Genomic DNA, 15,937 nt, shown 5'->3' with positions numbered 1-15,937 from the left:
AATTAGGCACATATGATAGAAATCAGACATTTGGACATATTCACAGCAATACTAAATTGACTATTCTTTGTGGCAGACATAAAAGAGACTTTTAACTGCAGGATTTAAACTAAAACTAAAAAACGAAACTAAAAATTGCAATAAGAAGTCTTATGACCATGTTGACATGAATATTGTTCTTAGTTAATCAGCCTATTACTTGCATATGCAACTTGAATTTTCCAAAGGGATTTTCCTAGATCAAAAGATAACTGCTAAAGTAGAACCTCTTTACAAAGGTGGAAATAAGCATAAATATTCAAATTATAGACCGATATCACTGTTTCCAAAATTTTCAAAGTTAATAGAGAAACTATTTAATACAACATATTAAGTAACAGTCAGTACAGATTTCAGTCTAATCAACTGAATCTAATCATCACTGAAGAAGAGTCAAAGTTGTATAAGTTTATTTTATTTGCAGATGATAAAACCTTGTTTTATTCCGGAAAAAATATAAAAAAATATGTTTGAATTGGTTGAAACTGAATTTGTGAGAAAAAAAAAATAGATTACCCTTAAATTTAATGAATTTTAAAATGAATGTATAGGGCACCAAAAAAAGTTCTTCCAAACAATATTCAAAACATATTTTCTAAAGGAGAAAGTAAGGATAACTTCAAAGGAACAGATATTTTCAAAACATCCAGGCACAGAACAGCAATGATGGAAAGATTCATTTCTATTAAAGGTGTTGATTCGCGGAATAAGCCTTTTAGTGAGTTAAAGCAGCTGAAACTTTTTCTGTGTTTAATAGAAATGTGAAGCTCATTTTGATGAGTTGATTTTATGCTTATTTTTTTGTTTGTTTTCTTTGTATTGGTGAACACTTTTTTCCCTTTTTTTGTATAGTTGTAATTATCTGAGTTGAATAAGTAATATTTTATTGAAAATGGGAGCAGATAGTATGTTTTATTGCTTCTTTCTGCTTCTTTTCATTCAAGTTTTCAGTTGTTACCAGTACAGGTTGTATAATATTGTTTCTTTTATTGAATGAATGAATGAAATGAAGAAATACAATAAAATTACATATTTTTCTGACATATATTTCTGCAGAAATTGGAGTTGTAATTCAGTTTTTGCCTAGGAAAATTTGTAATTAACATTAAAAACATGGTAGATGGGCGACAGCTTCTACTGATGATGGTTCACAAATTGTTACATCAACACTGAACCAGCCTGCAGTGTGTTTTTCCACTTTCATTTTGTTTGTGACTCCAAAATCAGGCCTCAATTGGTTAATAAGTTTGATTTCCATTGATGATTTTTGGGTGATTTTGTTGTCAACAAAACATGGTATTAAATGAGAATATTTAATTCCTTCAGATCTAGGATCTGTTAGTTGAGTGTTTTTTTTTTCTTGTTTGTTTTTTTTGAGCAGTGTATTACATTTCTGAAAATTATGAAAATTATACATTGTAGCTTTAATTGACTGACTAATGCAACCGGTGGGCCTGGAATAGAAGTTAGAACATGTGGAAAACGGATCTCAGACTGACTGTTTAGCACAGCGGAGGATCTGTGGTGCTGTGGGTCTATTTCGCTCACTATGCCCCTGTAAGCAGAGCAAATAATTTTTTATGTAGAAATCTGGTGGAGTCTGACAGAAAGGATTAATAGTAGAGCCCCAAGGAAGGAGACCAACCAACAGTTTTATACTCAATTCAATGGCAATTTTTTTTCCAGATTAAGAAAATATGGAAAAAAACAGAAATTCTGATGCTGTAATTAAACAATCAGAACAGTTCTTACAAATCCCCGTGAGAGGTGCTAAAAAGTGTGGATGACACTGTAAAAGATAACACAGCAATGAATTGATGCTAAATTGGACCTGTAAGTATTTTGTACCTCATCCTGTCAAAAGCTCATTCTGTTCTCATGTCTTTCTCCAAATCTTTGAAAATAACCAAATATAAGGGATATGGAGAGCAAATCAGGGGTATAGTTTAATGTTCCACATGGCTCTCTTTTTACTCATAAACTGAAGAGATATATTAGAACTGGAATGGAATTAATCATGACAACACTAACTTATAAACCCTCAAGTTATTATTAGTATTCAAAGACTACATTTGGCTTAGAGACAAACGGTTATCTGCACAAGTGCTGCACAAAAAGTTAAGGATTGTACAATAAAAGCGGCTTTCTATTTTTAAATCAGAAAGGGTCAGTAAGACCATTGGCTAAAAGTACGGAGACGCATCTCAAAGGGAATCACGCTTTGGGGGAAAAATAAAGTGCTCATTCCGAGTAAACAAGATGTCTTTTAAGACACTGTCCTGCAGAGCAGAAAGAGCTTAGAGATGGTGCCCACCTGGAGAAAAACACAAAACCTGACATGGTTCTGAATTTGTCCAATAGGACGAGGCAGCAGAGATCCAGAGCGAAACGCTTAATGTTCAGACATAAAGAGGGGAACGTGAGTGTTCTGCCAAATGGACAACCTACAGCATCTACTATTACTCTAACAAAGTGAGGGAACTGTTATGGATGAAGAGGCAAGCACCTGAACCCCAATTTGCCTACTGATGTGGATATTAGTGTGTGAATGTAAACAACTATGTGAAAGCGGCTACTAGTATACAGCAGAAACACTCAGTGGAAACTCATTTCTAGTTTTCTGAAGAAGCCTCTCAATCTTTCATTAATCTGACGAATGAAATGACGCTTTACTTTTCATTAAAGATTAAATATTTATCTTGCACATCTAAAATACTATATCAATATATTTATAAATATTTTAAATTGTAATTTCAAATTAAATTATTTTAAAAAATGTATATACATTTTTTATGTCTTAATCAGGGCCACTGGTTGGTTGGGGCGGCGCCCTCTGTTGACCTGCTGCTACTGGTTAAAAGCCTTCAGCTGATCCAAAAGTCTGCAGCCAGAGTTCTGATGAAAATGAGAGATCATATCTCTCCTATCCGGGCTGTTCTTTATTGGCTTCCTGTCAAACACAGAACAAAATTTAAAATCCTCCTTCTCACATATAAAGCTTTAAATGGCCAAACTCCATCTTATATCAGAGATCTGATTGTTCCTTATGTTCCTAACAGAGCACTTCGCTCTCAATCTGCAGGTTTACTAGTGGTTCCTAGAATTTCTAAAAGTAGAATGGGAGGCAGATCTTTTAGTTATCAGGCTCCTCTCCTGTGGAACCGACTACCAGTTTTAGTCCGTGAGGCAGACACCCTGTCTACTTTTAAGGCTAGGCTTAAAACTTTCCTTTTTTATAAAGCTTATAGTTAGAGTGGCTCAGGTTATCCTGAGCTATCTCTATAGTTATGCTGCTATAGGCTTAGACTGCTGGAGGACATAGGGACCCCTATTCCATCATTCTGCTTCATTCTATCTCTATTCACCAACTGCAGAATTTATTAGTTCAATCTCTAACGTTATGCTCTCTTTGCTTTTTCTTATAGTAGCTTCATCTGGTCTGTTCCTGTTTGGCTGGAGATAAATAACAGCTGTGCTACTGCCATCAACACCTTTGTTTATAGATGTTTGAGCTTGGCCTGTTTTTCAGTGTGGTCCTGTTTCACTGACTGGACAGCACATTTCATCCTCTGAAATTGGAGCTGGCTAGCTGTGTGTTTCCTGGAAGGGGCCACCAGTAGAGCTGGTTGACAGAAGCCTTTTGTATCTCTGCTTCTTTTTCTACGCTGCTTCTGTCTCCTTGAGCCCCAGTTAGCCTCGGCAGATGGCCGCTCACACTGAGCCTGGTTCTGCTGGAAGTTTCTTCCTGTTAAAAGGGAGTTTTCCTCTCCACTGTCACTACAAGTGCTTCATAATTCCTTCATTTAGATGAAATTTTAGGGTGACAACGAGAGTGACGCCAGTGCCAAAAAGTGTGTGGAGTGTTATGGTTCATGCACTGTGTTTAAAAGCTTTTTAATGCTTACTAGGAATAGAAACAATCATCTGAAAATAATTTGGTAGATAACAAAAATGACAAAAATAATCAGCCAAATGATGAAAAAAACAAAAACCCCTTCAGACTGGTACCTAGTAAGCAAAGTAGAACAGAATAAAGAAGTTTTTTCCTTATAGAGCTAAATATTTATGTATCAGAGATCATTTTAAGTGGGTTCATCTCTTCTCAGCATTATTACCCCCCTGTCCACTGAGGCAGCCGCTGTAAGGTACCAAAACATATCCCCATTCCACTGACAGTTTGAGGAAAACTCCAACCCCCACCTATCTCATCCTCCTTTGATTATTCTTTACATTTCACCCCTCCTCTCCCTCCATTACCACTCCTTTCTCTGTCCTCGCCTGCCTTTTCTACTTGTCTAGCTTTAAGAAGTTGTGTTTTTCAGAACCGGCATTCAGCCAGGACACAAGTGGAGAGACATCACATTAACGTTTCTGTTCCTTTTGGTGGGAAAGACACATAAATAGACACTTTTGATCATTGAATGCTGCAGTGGAACAGTTTAGCTGTCCAATCTTAGGAAGTCATAATAATAATCTCAGTTATAGCTTATTGGAAGAGAGGGCTGGGATTTATTATGTTTTTTTTAAATGACCTGTATTACATATGCACTGGATAAATGTATTGGGGATTTTTTGTTGTTGTCATGACATACTCAAAATGAATGAAAAAAAAAATTCTATTGCTTTTTGTGAAATTTGGAAGATCTGAGGTATACATCAATAGGTCTTATCAGGATCCAAGACCTTTAATGCAAGGCAAAAAACAATTATTGTTTTATCCTGGTGGCTAAACACACAAACTTTGTTTGAAGAGAGATAATGACACTTTTTCCTCTAGAAAATTATAATTTCACCTCTAATCTGTGTTTGCTGCAACCTTTGTTTAGTTTAATGTGAATAAAAATGGATTTGTTACATAATGTCCATATCTTTCAGTCCTCATACAAGCAGCATTTCCATAAACCATCAAATAGCACAAAATGGTATAATTGGTTTTTATTTGTTAATGGAAGCACAACTTACATTATTTGATAAAAAGTTTTTGCGCTGTGATGGGGTGTTTTTTTGTCACATCTGAAACGTTATATTTCACAAAACTGCAACGGAAACATTTTTTTTTTTGCATTACTTGAGTCAGGTGATCTGCAGCTGGAATTTACTGCCCTGTGAAAAAGACAAAGTATTTGTATTTCTTATTAAATAAAATACATCTATATTTCAATGGTGAGAATGCAAGATTTAAAAACTTGCACTTTCAAAATTAGCAAAAAAACTAACATAGGTTTGCGCTAATTTGCAATAGAAATGCAACTACAGCTAAACTACACTTACAGACCCTGGCTGCAGAGAAGAGTCTGGAGGTACGAGGACATGTGTCATGAAGGAGAAGCTCTGAAGAGTAAATGAAGGGCTGAATGACCCTGCACAGGATTTTAAGAAGAAAATATAGTAACAGAGACGAGTTGACCTCAAACCCCTCAGACCGTTTGCAGGCAGTAGGTGTATGTTGGAATTTTTGATGAGGAGGAAAGGAAGGAGGAAGAAGATATTGGTTGCAGTAGCACCGCATGGAAAGAGATTGGATTGTTGGACGTTGGTCCCAATGAAGGTGAGAATGCAAGATGACTCTGGTGGCACAGGTAAGCTTGCTTTGGCAAGGGATGTTCTGTGGGTAAACAGGACGCTCTAAATATGAATCCGATAGGTATAGAGATGAAGTTGAATTATCAGAAGCCTCAAACTGTTGGAGAATATCAGAGAACAAACAGCATCATGAAGACCAATGACCAGAGAAGACAGGGTTAGCTTCTAAAGCAATATACCCAGCTTTGAACATCTCAGCTCTATTTGTCAACTACCAAGACATTGATGTCCGACATTAATCAGAGAGGCAGCCAAAGATGGGTTAAATGCAGATGACAGATTTACCAACAGTGACCATTAAGAGATATCAAGACAAAAAAAAAATGATGAGAGGAGCTGGGTGAGACATAATCAGAAAGATTTAAAGCTTTAGTTGCAGTGAAAGGTGAATCGACTGAAACGAGCTGAACATAAATGCTGCCACACTTTTCAGATATGAAGTAAAATCCGATAAAAAATAACCTGGAGAGCTTGGTTGTTGCACGACAAGACGTGAAAGAGGTATGGATGCTTTTGCAGAGCTCCGTCATCAGATGTTGTGCATTGTTTAAATGTTTAATGATAAACTGTTCAGATATGAGATGGACTTCAGGCCATTCTACAGCATCAGTGATCCGAGAATAGCTCAGAATAAGGATGACGGGCTGGACCATCAGTTTTATTGAGAGGTTATATTTAGAGATACGCCGCAGGAGAGATGCAGACCTAATCAGCTGAGACAAAACAGGGTGTGACACATACGAGAGAATGGTTACAGAGATAAAAACAAAACAAAAAGGGAACAAAAGACGCAAAAAGACTTAGGAGAAAGTGGAGGAAAACAGAGGCAAGTATCACCAGAACAGAGCGAAGAAAGAGCGACAGCTGCCAGTTTTAATCAGTCAGTGCTGGTTGATTTTGGCTTTAAGGTTTATTAGAGATAAGGCGCTACATGCTTCCTCTTCTGTCGTCCTCATCAATATCTGTTCATACATTTGAGTTAAGGTCAATAATTGTCCTTAGTCTTTCCACTCGTCTTTGATTATTTCTATCCTAAAGTATAGAGTCATTTTTTCTCTAGTTTGGTGTTGGAACTTCAAATTTTACGTCTAAAGATTAAATCCAAGAAAGGGCAATCATTAAAATTAAATGACTGTAAAAACTAATTAACACTCTAATAGGATGAAGATACATTTTGACTCTTTCTGAAATTTCTCACAGCAAACATGCAAACTCTCACGGCTATTTGTTTTTTTCTGTTGCAAATCAGACCAGACAACTTAGAAATGATCTGCAGAAGTGTGCTGTCTAAGACAAAATGTTTAATCCACATTCCTACAAGATTGGCAAGAATAAGGAAGAGTTTCGAGTGTCAGAACTTGTCAAGTCTGAATTACAGTCCAAACTCTCCTCTTATCTGGAGCTGCACAGTTATTGTATCACTACTGCAGTATACATGTAGGACCAGTTCTGGTTGTGTTGTTTTATTGTAAAGGTAATAATTTAAATCTTCCATTACTCCTTAAATTCTAGAAGGACAGTTTCAAAGCAGCATCATCTCTCTTCTTTGTGGGTTAATTGCAAAAGGATTGTGGCACTGCTGCTCTCTGTGTGTAGAAGCTTTGGGTAAGGGTGATATACCTCACATTTTTCTAGGAAATTAGTTAAAAAAGACCAGAGGACAAAGCAGAAGTATAAAGCTGGATTAGGTTACCAAAAACATACCACACTTTGAAGACTTCAGAAAGCTCTGTTCATTCCCACTTATGAGCATCGTTACAGAAAACTACAACTGCAGACCTACCAAAACATGGTCGCCCAAACAAAACTACAGGCTATGCAGGCAGAGCATTAACCAGAGAAGCAGCATTGGGCATTTAGTAAAGAAGAGTAGAATAGAATAGAATAGAATAGAATAGAATAGAATAGAATAGAATAGAATAGAATATTCTTTATTAGTTGGCATTTGGGAGATTCACTTTTACTAAAAGCAAGTTGGCAGGCAAAAAGTAAGCCTAAAGGTTTGCACAAAGGTAAAATATTTTAAGAAAAAATAAGAATGGGAAACAGAAATAGAAAATATTATTGTTGCACCGATACCGATACCAGTATCGGGATGGCTCCGATCCAGCACTAAATTGGTGGTATTGGTATCGGCGAGTACCATCAAATAGGACACCGATACTATTTTGAGAGCCAAAAGTTTATTCAACTATCGTCACCCATTCCAGGTAGGCAATAAAAAGTTCTACTGGATTCACTTTGTATTAGTCTTTTTCCTGCTTCACAAAGGTATTAGCAGCTTGACAAAGCCATGATGGCAATTATTTTACATCCAAGTATTATGCTGTTCTTCATATACACACATCAATATCAAACAGATGGTATCGGTGTCAGCCGATACTGCACTGCCAGGTATCGGTATCGGGGCCAAAAAATGTCATCGGTGCAACACTAGAAAATATAAGGCATAACAAAAAAAACTAAAATATTGCTATTGATTAGGATAACTTAATGTATACTTGAACAGCAAAGAAAACAGACTATTCAAAGACACTTCAATGGCCATAGAGCTCACATTAAGCTGTAGGATAAACACCTGCAATCAGTTCAAATCATCTGCACAGCATTGTGGATGAGAATAATCAAACTTACAAATTGTTTCTCCAATCAAAACCACCTAAATCCTCTATCATCCACCATTAAATGCGGCAAGCTTTCTGTCTGCTTCTCTCCTTCACAAACAAGCACCAGATCCTTTTACTTTGACGTCAATTGGGACGCATTTTACACACTGCACTGAGTCACTTTCTCTCACTTCACCTCAGCAAAGTGAGAAAAAAAACAGCATCTGTAAACAAGAGCAGAAGCCCACGCCCAGTTCTGACCGGGACAGACCGCAAAGTTTTAATCCAATCAGTTACCTTGTCTTCCACAGCCTGACAGATGCCCAGCTGAGCTTTACCAGAGAGCCAGATCATCATCAAGAGGAAGAAAATGAAATAAATCAGGTATATATGTCAGTCTAATGTGAACAACCTTAACCAGATGAAAAATCATTATATTAAATGATGAGAAGAGATGACAAACCCACTGATCTCTGATACATAAATATTCAGTTCTATGGGGAAAAAACATCCTTCTTTGATTCTATTTTGCTTCCAAGGTACCAGTCTGAAGGTTGTTTTTTTTTTATAATTTGGCTTATTATTTTCATCATTTTGGTAATTCACCAGGCTATTTTCAGATAATTGTTTCTATTTCTAGCAAGCATTAAAAAAGCTTCTAAACACAGTGCATGAACCATGACGCTCCACACTCTTTTTGACACTGGCGTCACTCTCATTGTCACCCTAACAGTTCATTTAAACAGAGATGGCAAAAGTACTCCCTTTCCGTACTTAAGTAAAAGTACAGATACTTGTGTTAAAAAATACTCTGGTAAAAATGGAAGTACTGATTAAACTTCTTTACTCAAGTAAAAGTAACAAAGTACAGGCTTGTAAATTTACTTAAAGTATAAAAGTAAAAGTAGAAACCACTTTTTTCATGCCGTTGCCTACATTTTAAATGGATGTCTGCCAATAGGACTAGATCTCCGTTGTGTTCATTTTCAACCATCTGGTCGTCCATACTACTATGCTAACGCCACCGCCACCAAGCTGCAATGATTTGCCACGAATGAATTCCGCCGAATCTGTCGATTCATCTTGCAGTGGTGCGTCAAATGCAACGTAGATTCCCATCCAATTAGATTGAATTTGGTATTGATGACGTGAAAAATAATAACGGTAACTCTTTTGAAATGATTTAAAACTAAAGTAACGAGCCAATTTTTTAAAATGTAAGGAGTAGAAAGTACAGATATTTGTGTAAAAATGTAAGGAGTAGAAGTAAAAAGTCGCCATAAAAATAAGTAGTAAAGTAAAGTAAAAATATCAGAAAAATCTACTTCAGTACAGTAACGAAGTATTTGTACTTCATTACTTCCCATCTCCGCATTTAAATGAAGGAATTATGAACAATTATTTTATATTTCAAATCATAAAAAAAAACAAAAAACAAACAGTTATTTTAAAGAAGAATGACTTTGTGTTTTTGGAGCCAAACTCAGACCCTATTACTGCAACACCTGCAGAATGAAGACATTACCTAAACAGAACCCATCTGACATCATGAAGTAGGCCAAATGTTTTAAGAAACATCGGCAACATATCAGGCCCCAAACTAAAGCAATTCCAAAAACAGACCAGAAACACTGAGATCAATCTGACTGAAAGGATGAAAAAACTGTGTCTAAGCCTTTTGGAATTTGGAGAACCAAACTGAAAACCAAGGACAGAGAACTGCACAGCAGTATGAACATCCTAGGTTTTATTTTCCTGAGTTTATGGGTCTGAGAGTCTGAGCGTAGACAGTGTCCATACAGTAGAACAGTTCTTCCAAAACCTCACACCTAAAAACATGGTGCTAGTTTGACTGTCTGAGTCCACTTATAGTGGTTCCAACCTGCTGGAACCTCTTAAATCCTGAAGGAAAATCTCCAACCATCTTAGACTTAGACAGACTATATTACCATTTTTTACACACAGAGTGTATACAAAAAGAAATTTCTTTCAGTACAGCTCTCAAAATTTTTTTAAAGTGCACACAGAACTGAGTCGGTGCTAATTGTGTGACTCTAGCACACCAGCAAGTTTACCTCAGAAAGGCTTAAAAATGTAATGATTTCGGAATGGCCTAGTCAAAGTTTTCTCTTAAAACTGATTCAGATGTTGAAGCATGACCATCAACACCATTGAAAACCCTTTAATTGGAATAAGTTCTGTTTTCATACCAATAGAGTCCTTTGTTCTGCTTGTTAGGTCCAGACCCAGAGCAAATATTTTATTTGTCTTGTTTGGTGCAGTTTGTTTTAAAATTATACTTATTGGAAGTGATTTATAACTGGTAAACAGAGCTACATATTTGACAATCATCGCTCCCACTGGACAGAAATGATAGGGGATAAAAAGCACAGACTCAGAAATGGAGGAAAACTTTCATTGAAGTCCAGTTTGCTGAATTTCTGCTACGCGTTCATGGCAAAATCGCAACTGCATGCACTTTTACCATACCATATTCCTTGCTCTGATCTGTATCAGTGAATGCATGCTGTATAACGTCACTACAGCTACAGGCCCCTATGGTGGCTTATTGTGTCCACCAGAAGCAAAGTCAACCAGAGTTTATTTGGTTTTGATCTGAAAACACCTCAGAAAGTGTTACTCAGTCTGGTTGTTTGATTCACACCAAGGCTGCATGATTGTATTCACACCAAGACAGCATGTTCAGATCAAGAGGGAACAAATATTATCAAACTACCAAACGCGGTAGATGTGAAAACCCCCTAAAACAGTGCTGCAAAGTGTGCTGCAAAAGTGGTCTAAAATTCCACCACAGAGATATGAAAAAAACACACATTTCCATTTTTGGATATGCTTGATGGCTGCCAAGGGGAACCCAGCTACTAATATAAGTTTAAAGGAAAATTACTTTTCACATAAGGCAAGGTTGCTTTGAATATCCTTTTTTATATTAGTTAAATAATTGTTTTAAATTGGTCAAAATCTGCAACTTTTTTTAATATAAAGTTTGATGTTCAAAAAGAAAGCAGGACAAATCGCTGTTTGCTGAAGCAAAGTCCAACTTCTGCACTAACAAATATTTAAGTAGTGAAAAAAACCCACCCAATCTGGCAAAACAGTCAATACATGGCCCAAAGACTCAACAATCGGTGAGGATAGTGTTTGTATGCACGTGCATGTAGTTGATGTTCAAAGAAAGAACACACCACCTACTAGTGATATGGCAGAGTAATTACACCCTTTTTAAAATGTTTTCATATTTAGAAATAGAAATATGTGCCATATTTAATGGAGAAGGAACGCACTTTGTCCCATATTACTGTGAGAGTGAAAAAATGTAATGGAAAAGCTCTTGGAAAATGAAAGGCACGTTAGATACAAAACTTACGGTAAACATGTTTACGGGCTCTGTCCTGTGTTGTGATCAATGGTCTGACAACATATATGTAAACGATCCAGAATACCCTCATCCCATTGGTCGAGCCAAGTGTTGCTCACAGAGAAGAAAGCCGGAGAAAATGATTTTTTTTCTGTTTACAAGTTTCCTGTTGCACCAAAAATGTGCACAATTTATTTATTGTTTTCTGTTCATTTTTACAGTTTGAAGTTAAGCAGGACAGGATTATGTTTAAGATAATTATTTTATTCAGCAAAGTTTGTTATTTTTTATTAAAGTAAATTGCTGGATAATAATGTGTTTTCCATGTGTTCATGTCACTCACAAATATGCATTTAATTCAATGCATATTTGAGTCAAATGGATAAAAGAAATCCTTTCACACACAAAGAGGGGCTAAGAAAAAATCCCGATAAGGAGGGGTAAAGGCAATCAGGTCAGATGGCACGCAAATGCTGTTTTTTTTTCAGAAAGTTGGCAACCCTAGGAATAGGAAAGCTAACAGTTGGACCACCATGGTATTATGCTCCACAGATTGGCTACTTTCTGAAATGATAAAAGAATGCAGAGGTCCAGTTTACTACAAGTAAGTTAGAGGACACAGCTAACATGTGGAGTGCGGTGTTCTGGAAGGAGAACAATATTCACTTCTTTGGCCTAAATGCAAAACTCAGTGTGATGAAACTAACACTACATCATAGTGAAACACAGCGGTGGTAGCACCATGGGGGCTCACCATAGAACAAAGTGTTAAGTTATTACAGAATATACCAGGCTTTGAACATCTCACTCAACTCTGCAAATCAAGTCATTTGAAATTGAGATAGAATATGGTTTAAATATGAAAGACAGGTATGAATATTTTTTTAGGGACTGAAAAGGAGGTTAAGAGATGAGGCTGGGCGATTGTCAAAAGTATAAGCATGACAGATTTAAAAAATAAACTGTATAGATGTAAAGTCCTTGAACCTTGGTGCATCCTTCCTTTAAATCCATTCACAGAACAATCTTGGAGTTATTCACTCAGCTATACTGCAGACACTGTTCTGTTATCAGGATGAAATCAATTTACGTGCTTTTATGCTGCAAAACAACAACTTCATCTCTAGTAAACGGTCAGAGTTAACACTAAACTTAAATTAAGTCACTAAATGGGAACTTATGCACTGATATATAACTTATCCAAGTCCTTCTGGAGCACAAAAGATATCTGCAAGTCAACGTTAAAGGCCTAAAAGAAACCAAAAAAAAAAAAAATACTGCAACATGACAAAGTCCATAAATCAGGCCTCTATTCTGCTTCTCACCCTCATTTCCCTTCAGAAATGAGAATATGAGGAATAATCAGCCAAATGGTAAATGATTCCCAGGCGTGCATAATGTTACGCGTGTGGGTAAATGGAGAAACAGCGCATCCCCTCACCGGATCACTGCAGCAACCTGCACCCAAATGCAGGCCGGCGTCCCTGCAAACAGAAAAAAAATATCCCGCACCTCGAGTCTTTGCGTTCACGCACGGAATGATACTAAAAGAAGACCCCCCTCTTTTATGTTGCCGTGATGTGTGGGGCCTTACCTGAAGGGTCACTCTCAGATTTCTGCTTGGATGTGTCCTCCTCTAAAGACGCGGCCGGTTGGATCGATAAGCGGAACGGCTATGAATGGAGGGAGGCTGTTATTCCAGCAGGGTCTTCCCTCGATCGGTGTCCGCTACGCCGGGAAGCGCTTCATCCGCAGGAGGATGGGGAGGATGCAGCGTGGGAATAAAGGGGAGCAGCTGGGGACACCGGCCGGGAGGCGCAGTTGGTGCTGAGGTGGAGAGCCGGTGGAGGGCGATGATGATATCCATAGAGGTCCACGTTTCCACCTGACACAGCGTCTCCTTCCTCCTCTTCCTCCTCCTCCTCCTCTAGTGATGCTGGAAAGAAATATCAGCATCAGTGAAGAGAGAGAGAGAGAGACAGAGAGAGAAAGGGGGGGGGGGGTCCAGTGCCTAAAATGAAGAAAATACGCACAGCCGCTAGGGGTCGCGCTTTCACTCTCATGCCTATAGCAGATTTATAACAGATTTTGGTTTATTTGCAGCTATATACTATATATATATATATATATATATATAACTGTAGGTGTTGAAGATATTTATTCTTAATTCTTTATCCGTGTGAATTGTATTAATTCCTAAATGTATATTTTTTGTATTATTGACAGAGTTTTTCTGCAGGTTACTAATTGTTGATTCTATTTATTTTTGTTTTATTATTTTTCTTCTTCTTCTTTTTTTTTTTTTTTTTTTTTGTTCTGAGGTATGACAGGAAGTCCCTACACTTTCTATAAGTGTAGGGGCCTGGGAAATGACCAGCAGGCATTTTGGGTTTGGGGACTATGGTTTTTACCAGTGCAAGAGAGGTAGAAAAAAATAAAAAGTTTGTACTCTTTAATTGTTGGCAAAAAAAAAATAAAATAAAAAGAAAACATTTAGAACCATCATCAAGACCGAACATTTAAACTTCTTTTTGCCTGCATATAGAAACTTGACTCCAGTGCCTTAGTAGTGGCTTAATTGGAGCTTTAAATGGATGTTTGGCGTGGCAAACAATCACCACAACAGTATGCATTTTAATTTTGTTAATTTTAACACAACTTTATTTAAATGATCAAAATCTAAAATTTCAGTGCTAAAAAAATTTTTTTCAGCAGATCATCATGTAAGTGAGGTAGATGAAAAAAAATCCCTCATTAAATTTAAATAACGTATCCTCTTTTAAAGATAAACTATGATGTATGAGTAAAACAAATAATTCATTATCATGTGTTGATTTGCATTATTTTCAGATACTTTTTCCCAATATTTACATAGTTAAGACATGACTTATTTATTTGAGCTAACAATTTATTATCCTTCAAGGCTAACCTGGTCAAAATGTTGAGATAAACATATTAATACTTGCATTTTTTTCTATAAAATTAATTGCCTAATAACCCAAGATCAAAACCTCAAATTAATATACTGTGACAGTGTGAATAGGACGTTATTTAGAAAAAGCATAAATAAGTCATAATCATATACCCCGTTTACACTACCCTTAAAAAACTGAGCCGAGACCGGTCCGAGCTCAGTAACTGAGATAACTTGTCGTGTGTGAACGGAAACAACCTGAACTGAACCGAGATAGACATAACCGGACCGCGCTAACTGCAGACCAGTTCCCGAGGTGGGTTCGGCTCGGTTTTTTCCTGGCTCGGTTCTCTGATAACAAGAGCGCATGAGCAGAATGCGTCATCGCCGACTGGCTGAACATGCCGATTCACACTCCATTCCAGAAAGTCGGCTTCCCAAAAGCCGACTTTCTCAAGTACATCCGCGCAAGGTTGCCGTCTTCGCCTGACCCACCGCAAACACGGAAGTACAGCAATAATAATCAAGCATAACTTTCTGAATGTGACGGGCGCCGCCATTTTGATTTGCTTGATTCCCTCCTCCGTCGTCTTCTTCTTCTTGGGTTTTACGGCGGTTGACAAACAGCGTTTGGTGCATTACCGCCACCAGCTGCTTGAGTCCCTCCTTCAATCCTAGCAGTAACACCGCACATCGTCACTAGGAGTCGAGGAGTCGAGATAACCGAGATAAGTGTGACGTGTGAACGGTCGTCAAAACTGAGCTTGGCCTGGTTACCGATCCAAGCTCGGACCGGTCTCGGCCTGGATCGGTTTTTCAAGGGTAGTGTAAATGGGGCTATAAATACCTCATTAACCGGCATAATAAAATGAACAACCCAATGAAACAGTTCAGATCTGTTTATTTATATAGCACCAATTCACAACACATGTCACCTCAAGGCACAGAGAGGTGACAGAGATTACTGAGGCTATTCAACTTTATCACACAGTCAGATTAAAGTTTTCTATCTAAGGAAAACCAGCTGATTATATCCAGTCATTGGACATAAACCCGTCAGACCGAGCATGCACGCGGTGACAGTGGAGAGGGAAAACTAACCTCCAGCAACAGGAAGAAACCACTAGCTTTAATTAATCTGATCAATAGCAATTCATCAATTGTCAAAATAGTTGCACACTCATTTAGAAATCCATAATGGTTAACTGGAGTTTCCAGACTCTAAAACATGCAGTAAAAATCACTTAGAGCAATAATTAGGTTAAAAAAACAGTTAGGATAGAAAATAATTAATATGCTTTAAGCAAAACTCTGCCAGTTTTACCTTTACCAAAATAAAAATTCAGTAATAAAAATCTCCCACTAAGGACCTTCTGCTATTGGAGTATTAATCATTTTACTCAAAAAATAGCAAAA

The 15,937-nt window shown here is 37.3% G+C and overlaps 1 protein-coding gene across 4 annotated transcripts in view; it reads right to left on the bottom strand.

Annotated features, from left to right (window-relative positions):
• The window catches only part of LOC119796645 (spectrin beta chain, non-erythrocytic 4-like), a 107,409-nt gene extending 93,865 nt beyond the window's left edge, over window positions 1-13,544 (bottom strand). For 3 of the 4 annotated variants that reach the window (XM_038305281.1, XM_038305282.1, XM_038305283.1), the window contains exon 1: window positions 13,202-13,544. The gene's annotated coding sequence lies outside the window, so the exon portion shown is untranslated. Of the gene's footprint in view, window positions 1-13,048; window positions 13,092-13,201 lie in introns of all 4 variants that reach the window. The other variant, XM_038305280.1, reaches the window with a different exon arrangement.
• Between the last annotated feature and the right edge of the window lie 2,393 nt (window positions 13,545-15,937).

The sequence above is a fragment of the Cyprinodon tularosa genome, unplaced genomic scaffold (assembly GCF_016077235.1).
Source record: "Cyprinodon tularosa strain WSP-4 unplaced genomic scaffold, ASM1607723v1 ctg554, whole genome shotgun sequence".
NCBI lineage: Eukaryota > Metazoa > Chordata > Actinopteri > Cyprinodontiformes > Cyprinodontidae > Cyprinodon > Cyprinodon tularosa.
Note: the sequence above shows the minus strand (reverse complement) of the source record. Positions and strands in the feature narration are given on the sequence as shown.